The sequence below is a fragment of the Vicugna pacos genome, chromosome 7 (genome assembly GCF_048564905.1).
Source record: "Vicugna pacos chromosome 7, VicPac4, whole genome shotgun sequence".
In the NCBI taxonomy this organism is placed as follows: Eukaryota; Metazoa; Chordata; class Mammalia; order Artiodactyla; family Camelidae; genus Vicugna; species Vicugna pacos.
Window position 1 is genome coordinate 57,381,631 of NC_132993.1, and position 15,062 is coordinate 57,396,692.

At 33.1% G+C, this 15,062-nt stretch overlaps 1 protein-coding gene and 1 pseudogene across 7 annotated transcripts in view; both read right to left on the minus strand.

The window, feature by feature from the left end:
• Window positions 1-6,334, minus strand: part of LOC116281265 (large ribosomal subunit protein uL6-like) — a 67,103-nt pseudogene extending 60,769 nt beyond the window's left edge.
• The window catches only part of NXPH1 (neurexophilin 1), a 908,922-nt gene that overhangs the window by 447,224 nt on the left and 446,636 nt on the right, over window positions 1-15,062 (minus strand). The window lies entirely within an intron of this gene.

Here is a 15,062-nt window from a genome sequence, read left to right on the forward strand (position 1 = left end):
GAGAAAAGCACTATTGTTGTTGATGATGATGTTACTGTGTTTCATGAAAGAGTAACCAGATAGGGCTTTATGGTGATTAAAGGTCCTGGGAACTGGAGCTTGTGGTTGGGTAAGTAGTTTGGATCTGCAGAACAGAAGCAAGTGTCTGTATAATCAGAGTCAAACCAGTACCAAGGAGCTATGGATCTTGGAAGTACCCAGAATCTTGACAGTTAAAAGACAAATACGAGCGAGTGTCATCGCAACCTGGCTCTAGAAATCGTCATGTAGAGAAGTTCTAGAATGTAAAGCCACCCTGCCCTCTAATATACACTCATTGTCCCTTTGCCAAACTGTATTGATATGAGTTATATTTAACAAACTGAGTCTTAAGCAAGATTTTACATTGATCTCTCGTCTAGCCGTTGATCATCATAAAATACCACCTCCTTGTTTTCTCCTGAGTATTCCAGTGTGAGAAAAAATAGGATGCCAATAAAATATAGGACATCAGGATAAATTAAGTGGATATATTTTTAAGGATAAGTATGCGTCAAATATTGCATGGCATATACTTAGATAAAACAAAGCACCTATTGTATATCTGAAATTCAAATTCAACTTGGTATTATGTATTTTTATTTACTAAATATGGTACTTCTGAAGAAGAGGCCTGAAAGTTTTGGGGGGAAAGACAGAAGAAACTATATAACAGTACTGCAGGTACTTTAGCTACGATTCTTTCTGTGCTGGCTCAACAATAAGGAAGATGCCTCCGAAGATGTGTCTTTGTGGACAATGACATTAAAATTATCCATCTTAGTGTTTCACCATTTTGGTGGACACTTGCTTTTTTTCTCTCCCTAACTTTACTTTTTAATTTTCACTTTAAAGAAGCGTTATTTAACTCAGCCTTTTGGAACATGATTTTAAAGGAAGACTATATATAAAAGTAAAGCAATATTGAATTAAATGAGACCTTTCTCTGTACAGTGCAATTTTCAAAACAGCAAGAGAGACAGATTTTACACAGTAAAGTAAAAGCATTTAGAACTGAAACTCAAATCAACTAAAATAAATTCACACTTCAATTGTGACCTTCATAGCTCCCTAAATGTATTTTAAACAGTAGGTTGCTTTTCTTTTTATAGTGTGGAGCTGCACGTAATCGTAAAAGAGAACAGCAAATGTATACACAGAGCCAGTTATGTAAGGAACATACCAGGTCCACATTCCACCACCTGCTAGCCCTACTTCTCTCCTGATGTGTTTATAGTAGAACTTGACTTAGAATTTGATGAACAGTACAAAGTTATAGCAAAGTAGACAGATAAATGTGTTTGCATATTCCCAAATCTTACACACACAGTAACTCAAAGTCATTATTTCTGGTAGAAAGAGAACTAAGATATAGTTTAAATTGAGTAGAAATAGTGAGTTTTAATATGAGGTTTGTTTTTTTTTTAACATAATCCAAGAGTTTCACAAAATCCTCTTTTATGGCATTGCTCTTCATTTTATTTAGCAGCCGTTTTGCCAACCCTAGCTTTCTGGAAGTCCTTGATACAAGATTACCTTAAGATAAATATCCAAATATTTGATCTTCTTCTCTCACTCACAGATACGGTGAGATTTTTCCACTTTACTGTTTTCATTCAAATTATTCCTCAACCTTCAGTAATAATAATAATAATAAATGTTTTTCATGGTACATCACTGTAATTTTATGTCTTATTAGTAACTTGTTATTACAGATATCATTAAATTCTATAAAGTTCATAGCATTCTACAGTTATTCGAAAATGTTCAAAATTTTAAAAAAATTTCCAAGGACATTAGAGAAATTTAGAGACAAAGATCAAATATGCACTTGTTAATGAAATCAAAGTATATCCCTGAAAGAGTCATAGTTTGTGTATATTGAAAAACAAAACAAAGCAAGCTAGACTCAATGCAACAGGCAAACAGACAAGTGGTAATGTATTCACTTTATGTATTACAAAGTCAGTGAATAAGACTAATAATAGCAAAATACTTCCCAAAATAAGAACAATTTAGGTCATCTGCTGAAGGACAATTTGTCATTTTTTTAAACCAGTATTCAAAATAAAATTAACATTTTCTTGTACGAAAAAACTACTGAATGGTGAAAAGTAATGTATTTAGAATTCCAGGTTTAAAGTATTTTTCTAATGCTTTTCTATTTTTGTTTTTCTATTTTTTTAATTAAGAAAAATTCACTTCAGCTCAAATGGATAGATCTTGATTATAGAACTCTGAGTTTTGATGTGTATACACTGCAACAACAACCCAAGCAAAATACACAATATTCTGGTCATCACAGAAAACTTTCTTATGCTCTCTTCTAATCAATCCCCAATCACAAATAAATAGTCACTGTTCTATTAAACATATATTAATCTTACATATGTTTAAACTTTATATAAATGGACTCAGTATGTACCTTTTCCCCTCTGGCTTCTCTTAATCAATATGATGTTTCTGAGATTCACCTAGTGGTCGTATCATTGTTTTCCTGAGTGAGTAGTATTTCATTACATGAATATAACATAATTTGCTTCTCCATTCTCTACTTAATGGATATTTGATGCATTTACAGTTTGAAACTATTGTGAATAACACTGCAACAAACATTTGTATACAAATCTTTTGTGACTATGTTTTTATTGCTCTTGAATAAATGATTCAGATCCATAAGGTAGGTGCGTGTTCAAATTTTTAAGAAACAGCCAAACAGCATTTTATCTACTCCATGGTTGGCAAGCATCCTCTTAAAAGGCCACATGTCTCTAACATTTTAGATTTTTTTTTTAAGAGTCACATGTTACAAATAGTTCTGCTAGCACAAAATAAGTCATAGACAATATGTAAGTTAATGGATGTAATAATGTTCCAATAAAATTTTATCTACCAAAACAGATGACCAGTCCAAGGGACATTGTTTGCCAACTTCAAGCTATGCCTTTTAATTAAAGTATTTAATCCCTTGATACTTCATATAATTATTAATGTGGTTATGTTTAGGTTTACCATTTGTTTTATTTCTTCCACTTATACCACTTGGTTCTTGTTTCTTCATTTCTCCTCTCCTGATTGCCTTTGGGTTAACTGAAAAATTTTAGATTTCTTTTGGATATCTTTTAATATTCTATTTAAATTGCTCTGTTTTTTTTTTCACCAAAAAGAAAGAAATCATAGTTTTTAGCTTTAGAATTTCCATGTTTACAGTTTCTATTCCATATATTTACTCAGGATGACTATTACGTCCTTTAAATTCTTTAGTATAGTTTTATTATATATACGCTATTTCATGTATATATATGTATATGTGTGTGTGTGTGTGTGTGTGCGCGCGCACGCGCATATATAGTTTGAAATTCTTGTATGTTAGTTCCAACATTTGAGGCATCTTGTGGTCAGATTCTATTGACTACTTTTTCCCTTGACCTTGAGTCACTCCCACCATTTTTGCATGAAACAATGGTTTGTTTCAAGTTATTTTGGTATGTCAGACATCGTAAATGAAGCATTATAGGAGCTTTGGATTCTTATCTTTCTCTGAAGTGGACAGATTTTCCTTTCAGCAATCTGTCCAATTTATGGCTTGTCTTGCCTTTATACTTTTTTAGAAAGAGTGTCTTGGTTTTGGTTTTATTCTGAAATACAACTTTTCATCCTGAAATTTAGTCACAAATCCTAAAATGTGGTCATTTTAAAGTTTCAGTATAAAACTCATAGTATTTATTACCAAATATCTCATATATGGGCAAATTCACACTGCAATGGGAAGATGTTCAATTTCATGCTCAACTATTCAGCTGTTGTTTTCCCTTGGACTTTAAGATTCTCTTCTAGATATGTATAGGATTTAAGTAGAGTATATTACAGAAGTTTTGGATCCTCCTTTGTGAATCCTTCCCTTTCCTAGTTTCCTCTCTTAATAGCTCCTTTTACAGTCCTGGACTCCATACTTTGAGAATAGAAGCTTTCTTCTTGAGACATATAAACATACCTCACCCAATGCTGTTTGCTTACTTTGGGAATTAGATGTCCTCATTTCTGCTTGCTTGAGTTACTTTTCAATATCTTCAAATACACATTTTAATATTTTTACAGGGATTATAATTGTTATCTCTAGATAGGATAGTCAGTAAAAAGCCATTTCTCCATTTCTTAAACCAAAACTCCAAAGAAACTATTTTTGAATGAATTAAATTAACATTTAACTGTCACTCTGATATCAGTCATTATGACAGGTCATAAAGTTGTAGAGCTGAATCAGACCAGATACTTTATTTGGTGAAGAAAACACACGAGAATTTATAAAAAGCAAATTTATAATCAATGAGATATATGTAAATATTGATAATGGTTTGTTTTTAGTCACATTAGCTGAAAATTTACTAATGTTTTAACATCAAGCACTTGTTTTTATAAAACATGTATAACAAAGGTGTACAAGATATATAGTCACTGTTTAGATTAATCTTACTCTCACTTTTACACCATGTTGGGTGTAATACAAAAGATCAAATCTACAAAGAAAGAAAGCTGGCTCCTTAATTTTGTTGTATAATACTGAAAATTATGTAAATTTGAACATTTTAAAGTGTTTCAAGAAGACACATGACAATACAGAAACAAAACTTAGAAATAAATTTTCATACATATTTAATGAGAATTTCTGTGTACCTGTAAGAGATTATGCTATAATTACTGCAAAATATGAAGTGTCAATAGAGGACTACAGACAGTGTTACACCAACCCAGAAGGGTGGCTGATCAAGTATGTTTCAGTAAGCTTGATAATAAGCTGGTCAGTGAAGCCCTCAAAGAAGGTAACATTAATGCTAAGCAAGCAATCCTGTGAGCAGTCCTTCAGAGTTTGTGATGATAATCTGGAAACGGTTTCCTTGGCTTTCCAATGATGTGTGAAATGTTCCTATTGTACAGGTTCAGTAAAAGATGAGAGAGTAATTTAACTATGGATTCCTTGCAGTTACGACTAGTAAACAGACACAACCACACTATGGAGTCACCTCAAAAGGTAGAAGATAGAGATAAATGTGGCTTTAGGTCTTACTTCTTAAAATTACTCAAAGTGGAAAATATAACATCATCATTGACTATTTTTGTGTGTGCTAGAATTAATTGTGCTGTGTGGTTAGAGGAATGACTTGAATTCCTTAGCTTTCTGAAAAAAAAATCTCACGAGGGAAAACGAATAATGGTTCTAATTTTTGTGGCACTGAAAAAGATCTGTGGCACCTAAATTATCCTAAAAAAGTTATTCTACAAGATGAACAGAATTATGATAAATTTACAATTTAATATTCATTATATAATATATGAAATATTATGGTCTTTATACAAACTTTATTGACAACTGTATTTAACCACCTACTATAATCAATACAATGAACATGATATATTTGTACCTACAACACAGTCCTATTTTTTAAATGATTAAAGATACACAAAATAGTTGTTTCTCTAAGATGTTAGAGAAGCAAGGACAGAAGCAGAAAAATAAGCTAGGATAGCACTGAAATAAGTGGGCAGAAGATGATGCTTGCAATGTCCACGATGGTAGCAATGTTGATTATGGTAAGATGTGGTGAAATGTCAGAAATGTTTTAAATGTAGAGTCAATAGGATATGTTAAAGATTGGATTTTAAAAGTGAGAAATGAAGTTTTTAAGGATGATTCTGAAGTTCTTGAGCTCAGTAATTGGGAAGATGGATTTGTCATTTAATAAGATAGGGAAGGCTTTAGATAAAAAAAGTTTAAAGGAAAAATCCAAAGTTCTGTTTCAAACATGTTACCTTTGAGATTTCAATTAGACATTCAAGTGAAGATGTCAAGCAGGTAATTGGATATAGTAGCCTACAGCTTAGTAAGAGTGCAGAGATAAATAAATGCACATTTATTTATTTTATAAATAGGTAAGTATATAGAGATATATCAAATATAAATGCAGAATATGGAAAATTATATAGGTATCCATAAGGAGCTTTATATTTATTACTTAAATGTATAAACATATGTGCATTTATGTATATCACTCAAAAACTTAAGAGATAGTTCTATCAGTTATCAAAAATATCACCTTTCAGCTTCATCTCCACCTTTGTTTATCATACTTGTAACACCAGCATACTTGTCCCTTCCCAGCTGGTACCTGGAAACACTTCCTTCCGGAAGGTTCTGAAGGGTCCCTGGTGGAGGAGGGGCTTTTATTCCTGGGAATGTGCTCCTCTTGTCAGGTTTCTGCAGTGAGGCAGTAAGAAACACGCAACACCTCTCCCTAACTATTTGACCATGGCCACACATTCTCGAATAAAATCTGGACCTTATCCCTGGGAGAAAGAAGTCCCTTTCCATATTGTTTCTATCTTGGGTGCTCTGTCAGCCTCAGATACCTACATGGCTACTCCTTATATTTGCCTTCCTGTATTCTTTAGTTTGCTTTTCCCCATAGTAAGCAATCCTTTGTTATGTATAATTATTATTTATATTAAACTTTCACTGCTCAAATTGCAATGTGGTTTCTGTGTCCCGATTTGATTTTGCTAATACACTGGTATTATAAAGCCCTGCATCTAAAATAAACAGAGGCTTTGTTGTAACAAAAGAAGTCCAATGATTGAGCTTTGCCTCTCCAACATCTAAGGGTTGAATAGATAAGGAAGACTAAGCAAAAGAATCTGAGAAAAGGATGACAAGATAAAAGAGAGACCAAAAGGAGATGGAAATCCAAGTGCAGGAATGGTTTCAAGGGCAAAGGAATCATCAGTTCTGTCAAATGTAACTGATTAGGTCAAGTAAGAGGCAAACTGAGAATTAAGCATTCCATTTTACAATGTGAGTCATTGTGATCTTGACAGTAATTTCCTTGACTGCTTGGAGAGGACAGCAGATACACACAGGTTTAAGAGGGAATAAGAACAAAGGAATTGACTATTCCAAACATAGATAAATTGTTAAGAGGACCTTCTCAATTATGGGCAGTACTGTAATAGAGTATCAAGTGAAAGGAAAAGCACAGGCTAAAGAGGACTGTTGTAATTGTTACTGTTTATGACTAATGTGAATAATCATTTTGATAGGAAAATTAATGATGCAGGAAGAGAGAGGCAAGGATTACTGTTTCCCAAAATAATTTAGTTAAGATTTGAAATCATTTGAATGGTCATACAAGTTAATGGTGCATTTAGGATTAGAACTCAAGACTCAGGCCAAATCATCGCCTGCTCTAAGAAAATCTTTAATGAATAAGACATTCTAATGTAAAAGTGGTAAAATTAAAATATATACACTTAAACTATGATACAACTTTCTACTAAAAATAGTACTCCCTTCTGGTAAGAGTTATAAACACAAATTATTTCAAAAGAATTTATGAGCTTTTTATCATTGCTTTAGGCATTGTCAGCATTTAAGAATCACTAGCTTTAAGGCTAATAACTATGTATATTACATGTGACACAAATGTGAAAGGAAATACGCATAATTTAGGTGTGTATATCTATATACACACATATGAGTAATGAGTGTTAAAATAACACATACATTTAATGTGGTCTGCGTCTCCATACCATTTAATCACACTATACTTATTACACATGAATTATCTCAAGAGCCGTAGTTAGTTCAAGTGATATAAAGACTAAGAAAACTAGTATGTCTACTGCACTGTTATATTTCCTATTAGTGGACATTACGAGAGTAAAATTTTTTTCTCACTGTGCCACTTCCTTTCATTTCACACAAAGGCATAATTATCAAATATCCATGTTTCTCCTCACCCCAGCCCAGCTACAGAATATATCCACTTCTTCCCTGAAGAGTATTGTTTTGTGTATTATGGACAAAAGTTCATGGTGTTCTGATTGATCTGGGCCAGCACCACTACTGAGTCCCTACTGAGTTCTACTGTGTTGCTCAGTCCTAATATTTTCAAAATTACCATTGTGTGAGGAAATAGCTAATAGTACTTAGAATCAATATGAATACTGTTCTCTCAAGTCATGTGGATCTTCCAAAAGTCCCTTTTATTTTGCTATCTAACAAATACTACCAGTTAAACCATGGGATACTGACAGAAAATAATAATGATACTGATTTCCTCAAGTAAACAGAGTGTTCTGCACCCAGAGAGCATATTAAACTTTTGTCCTACTTTTCCTTTCTAGATGATGTAAAATCTTAGATTCATTTTTTATATCTTTTGTGAAATATGGTAATGCTTTATTTATTGGCAATCTGACTCATTTGATTAATATGCTACAATAAGTACTGCATATGCTGACAAATTCCTAGGCAAGGGTAGCTGATCATTTGTATTTGGCTACATTTTTATTTTTATCAGTCAATTTTTGCATTAATTACAAGGTATTTATACTGATTTATATAAGCCTGTGTCAATATTGCTCAAAGATCTCCTTTGGATTTCTGACATCTTACTCAGCCATGAACCAAATGAAATCATCCATCTGAAAAGTTTAGCTGCTTGAATACCAAACTGTATCTCTCCAAATATCAGTCCCCAAAGAAGCACTCACTAATATAAATATGTATAGATTGCAAGTGACCTTTAATTGTCAGCGTTTGACTGTGTTGGTATTTATTTTTGAATCCCGAAGTCATGTATTACATATAAGATATTGTACCACAAAATAATGTTTTGAGGACATTTACCATGCAGCATCTTTTTTCTTATTAAAAACCATGAAAGGCCTCATACAGAATTCAATACACTAATCCATCTACCATATAATTTTTAAACATCCTATATGCTGCTTTATCATTTTTCACATACAAATATTTTATAGACAGTTTCAGAAACATTGATGGCTGGTTAGTATGAGTTACACTAAACAGCCTGTGAAATATATTATTATGTAACTTTTAGATTAAAAGATGTTTGTAAGTGTTTATGACTATCTGATAGGAGAATTGATCTATCCTAACAAACTTAAACTGCATTATGTTTCACAAAACAGTTAGAACCTTGAGGCAAAGCCATCAATAGAAATAGCAACATTAATCAAAAATGGCTCTACACAATAATTGGAGCTTTAATAAGTGTACTGAAGCAAAACAGTTGGTTAACACTGTACACTCTGTTGAATAAGCAAGCCCATCTTTACATCCGCTCTAATAGAAGGGATCTTCCTCAAAATGATGGACTCTAATCCTTCCTAGGAGCTAAATTTCACCAGCAAATCAGCCTTGCTTTTCTGCTCAATATTTCAATTCAACAATGTGCTGGATGATACAATGAACTCAAGTTTTGCTTTTTTTCCTTAGATGATAAAAAGATCAGACCAGTGAAATTCTTAATTTGTAATATTGTATGTAAACCAGTTATATTTCCTGAATTCATTCTCAAATTGCCAAAATGTATAATTGTTGATTAGTTTCTGTGAAAAGGACACTTTAATTGGAAAATTATGAGGGTATAATTATTACATACATGTTGATCAAACAAAATATGGCAATCTACATTATTGTATAATTTCCAACAAGTTCAATATAAACAAGCATGTTCAACTATATAGATCCTGAGAGATATTATATTGCACTATAATCCACTACTCATTTTTTAAAATAATGTTTGAGGACATTATCTGTACTAGTATTTCAAGGCTTCCAAATGTTCCAAGGTTAAAGTATTAGTCTAATGCTAGATTTCTATTGGTCTCTGAATACAGCTACTCAAATTACTTCATTACCAGCCTCTTCAGTGTCCTTTGATGTCCCATCACTTTCCCGTTTCTAAGCATTTTTTTCCTGTTGTCTCTTTCATATAGCATTCTTACACCATCTTTCCAATTGCCAGATATGTTCATTCTACTCATTTCTCATGAAAAAATTCACTTATGTTGAGATATTCTTCAGTTAGCACAGGCCCAATGCTGAGCGATACACATAACTTTAAGACTATCCATGTTTTCTCTATGTGTAAGCACACACTTACATTTAATACATGAGTGTATCTGCATGGCATTTTTCTATATAAACAATAAGCAGGGTTAATGTCCAAATACATGAAAGAGCTATAAGGAATGTTCATTATTACTGTTTCTTTTATTAATAGCTATATGGCAAAGCATATCTCTCTAATAATCTAAATGCAACCCTAGTATGTTGGAGAAGTGTCATGCTGTGAAATATTGACCAGGATGAGTCCCTTCTGCCAAATGTAAGCCAGCATTATTCACATATTCATATAAATTTTAAGCTGATTATCTCTTACTGAGAGGCAGTAATGAGAGTAATATAGCAGGGAGATCTAAATTAGAACACAGATTTTTTTCTTGACAATAGAAATGCAAATATGATCCTAATTAATAATATGCTAATAGCTCCTCTCTATAGATATTAACTCAAGTCTAGCTTGGACTAATACGTATGCAGTATCTTTACATATTCTTCTCTAATAAATATCTAAGGTTCCCGAAGATAGGAATAAAATCTAATCTACATTGTATAACTTTTTCATAGAAAGAAAGAATGCTGTTCAATTAAGATGTGATTGTAATAATATAACTATGATACTGCTTAAATATAAAATCTCAGACTTTCTTATCAGGTGCTATGTTAGTTGAGGGAAAAAATGGCTGGAAAAACACTTTTAAGTTTTTCGGGCAAAGGGGCCATCAGTTAACTTTTTAGTTACTTGTGAAGCCAGTTATTAATTCACCTAGATTAGTCACTTATGTAATTTCAGAATACTGAGTTTCCAAAGACAATGCACAAAGAGCTTCATTGTCCTATTCTCTGTGTGTGTGAGACAGAAATTATTTACAATAAAATTTTAAAGTGAAAAAGAAGGAAATGCCATTCTTCTGTTATACAGAAATAGATAGGCCTTTTAAAAAAACTCTCTTGGCACAATATAGTTTTTTTATGTCTTTGAAAAGAAGCTAGTATTTACAATGTACGGCTGCTATCTGATTTTCATTCTGTCAAATCTTTCCACACCAGCATCTCCTTCGAAAACATGTAGCTGACAGAGTATAATTAGAACTCATGTCGTCCTAGAAATCCCTAAATAGAAATCTGATATGAGCTCCAAGGTATACCAAGAAAACGACTGCCTGGTGATAGAACTCTGTGCCAGCTTACCAGTTACCAGAGAAGGCAGCAAGAATGAAAACGTGGCAAGGAAAAAATACTCTCTGACAAGACATTTACCAAAGCAAAGAAATCTTAGTAGCATTTCATTTTGTTATGTTACCTATACTACTATAATACAGTGACACTGTTTTCCAAGTCAAAAAAAAACTGGACTAGCAACAAAGCAAAATAAACTGTTTAAGAATGACAACCAATTTAACTCAGAGCGGAGAGCCTCTTCTGTTTGGGGGAATTATAATATTCTCAAATAGTTACTACCTATTCTGATGAAGAATTCAATTCCAAGCACAAGAAGAATTAAAGATCAGTCTTAATAATAGATTTGAATCTGAAATGGAAGACAAAAAATAGGTGAATGGAGTAAAATATGTTAATTTTAGTATTCACATAATATAATATGTTCTTAATGTACTTAGACAAATTGGAAACAACCAACATTAACAGAAAGTAGCAAACGTGGTCAGTGTATGCGTCCAGTTGTTAGTTTACAAGCAGTGATTATTGTAATTCTTGTCATGCATCTATATATAATGAAATACAGCAAAATAAATTAATCTAAAAAAAACAGTATAAAGTGGGCACTGTAGTTGAATTTATTAGCACTCCAGAACCAAAAAGAAATAAATGAGAAACAAGAAGAAATCCATTTTATATATATTCAATTACTAGCACAAGAGAGTTCAATTGAATATGTGGAAAAGTTGCTAGAGCCCTGGGAAAATGTATTCTATTTAACCTGTCAATAGCAAATCCCATCAGCTTAATGGAACTGATGTTCAGGCTTCCAAGCAGATTGAATGACACTGATAAGTCCATTCACAAGGAATGGTCAATGTAAAATATGGTTTTCTTAATAGAAAAGGGCATAATACTGATAATTAAATAAACTTTTCATAATGAAAATGTCACAGATATAGAAGTGCTATGAATCATTCATACTTGACTTGAAGTAAAAGGTGAAAAATGGTACACTCATTTATAGACTTTCCTTTGCCTATTTGGGAAGTCTTATCAATTTAAGTTGTAACCACGGTCATTTTACTCTGTCCTTAAATGCTACAGAAATTGAGTAAATGATAAAGTCATGATAAAATGATGAGTCAGTATGGATAGAACTAATCTTTTAGAGTGCACTTCTCAGTAACTAAGCCAGTATTTCCAGCGATGCCATAGATATTATTTAGTAATAATAGTTACTGAAGCACTCTATCTTATTTCCATTTTTCATTTATTCAGTCAATATTAGCTGCTTGTTTACTAAATGCCAGGCAACACTTAGTTTCTACATATAAAATAATCTATTCAATAAATTATTCTTTAGACAGGGCAATCATTTAAAGTGGGTGTTGAAATGTAGTTATGAGTATTTTGAGGAAGAGCAGAAATTTGGTTATTGCTTCTTAATTTTGGATAAGATTGTTTTTAAATGATAATTCTACAAATATTGATACAGCAAGATGATTTATCTGTCATTCAACTATTGTTCATTTATGCTTGTTAGTGCTTAGATGTTTAAACATTTAACTGAATATTCCATAAAGAAGGGACACGTATTATAATAAGTTCTAAATAGGAGAGCAATCCTCTGTATAGAGGCACTTTTAAATCATTTGTCAACAAAAATAATGTTTAAATAAATCTAACAGAGAAACTTCAGGTTTCCAGAGCTATGAAGTATTATGCAATTTGCTATAACTTGGGAGAAGAAGCCATTCTGGTTGATTTACATCATTATCTGTCTCCTAAAGGCAAAAGGCGGGGGGTAATCCTACTCAGCTGCTTACTGACTATATGACTTCTACTTTCTTAAAGTCTCAGTTCCCTCAATTAAAGTAGAATCTTTTCATCACAGAAAATTTAGGACTAAAGTGAAATAGCTGACCCACAGATGGTAGTCAATGTATGGTAGGGATTTTTCTCTCATGTTTTCAGAATTGGCCTAATTTGTATTGCCTTGAAAACCTTCACGTTGCCTAGAGATGGGAAGCAGAAGCAAAGAGTATCTGCTTTAGTGCAGATGTGGCCTTCTTGGAATTGTTGCATTCTCTACATATAATCAGTAAATGGAGTGTGACTTAAGCCTCCTAGATGGAGGCCATAAGCAAAAGCCACCAGAGTAGAACTCTGATGGTTTCAAATGCTGCATCTGAAACAGCTTCATGTACTTAATAGCTTCTCATCCCTCCCCTACCAACTATATTGCAGAGAAGAGAAACTTATCAACTCCCTGCCATTTTCTTCTTGCTTCTCTATCCATGGTTTCTTTCAATCCAGCTGGGAATAGGTGGTTCTCCTCAAATTAGTCAGTCCTTTCATCTGGACTCTTACTCCTGTTTCCTCCTGTATTTTCTTACTTTTTCTGGCAGATTTGGCCCAAGACTACTAAAAACATTCTGAAATCTGTACCATCTTCCACACAAAATATTCATCAATCCCTGTGAACTCATTCCAACTACTGTTCAACATATTTCCATTTCATATTCACATTCCAACTTCCTGAAAAAGCTCCTTGACTATACAGCCTGGTACCATTTCATCACCTTCCATTCACTCCTAAAATCCCCTCTACTATGGTTTCTTCCTCCCCACCCTGTATTAAAATTGCTTTAGGGAAGATCACCAATAACCTTTATTTTGTTAAATCTAATGAGTGCTAAAATCTAGTAGAGGCTTTTTTGTCCTCATCGTAATCTCTCAGCATTAGTGAAACATAACTGATCTCTTACTTCTTGAAATACTCTTCTCCTTGACTTCCATAGCACAAAATATCCTAGTCTTTTTCTCCATCTCTGGTTTTTCTCACATTTTATAGATGGATCCATCTCTTTTATCTTTAAATGTTGGAATTAGTACACAGCTCCAAAACTCATCTTCATACCTTCTCCCTAAATAATACCAATCATCCTATAGCCTTCAATACCACATCTTTGTTAATGACCTCTTAATTTATATCTCTACATCAGATATCCATTCTGACCTACAAAATCACATAGCCAACCACTTTTGTGTTGTGAATTATCTCTGCCTCATTTTCCTAGTCTTGATTCAATGTCCCAGATTTTCAGTTGGCCCTCCCCTAAGTATGGATTATTGTTCTCCTTTTCCCCTAAACGTCCACACTCATAGATATGCCATTCTAAGTACCACTTTATCAAAACCATAAATAACCTGAGATGCATTTTCCTGTGCTCAAATCTGAGGGCAGATCTGACCTCTCCATGTTCAGCACAAGCTGCTGGGCCTTAGCATTAGACAGACCCCTGAGATCTTTCTTGTCAAACCTGTGGCTCTTCTGGAACTTTGCAAGAGTGCTTTCTTTGTAGCAGTCAGCCCTTGAAGCATCATTCACTAGAAGAGTATTAAGGTTCTTCCTAGTTTAGAACATGGTTGCTTTATCAATAGAGTGAGAGAACAGACATATTGGAGAAAATCTGATTCCTATCTACTAAGCACTCTGAGGGTACTCAAGTATCCAAGGAAAAAGGCTGAGTTGATCTTATGTGTGCATGCTGTACATTTTAATACTCTTCCTTTTCCCTATGTCTATCCAAACTAGCTGCCTAAGACTTCTAACGAAGAGACATGAGGATCTCAAACTTTCTCAGAGTACCCTAAGATTTTGAAATGAAGTCATGTTTTTAAAGTGGAAGTTAATTCTAAGTTAGCTTATGCTTTTTATCCCTAGCGTAGGATAAGTAAGTGTGCAATTGATTTTAATTTAATATTCATGGTGTATTACAGCTGCCAGAGAATATAAGAATTTTTTTAAAGAAAGGAAGGACAGGCTGGACCTAAACTTACCCTTAGAATTATTGCCAGAGTTGCAAGGACACTCCTGAATATCAAAGAGCATGTATATAGGAAATAACTTATAAACAATTTTAAAAGGCAGTGCCTACATCAAACATTCCAAAGC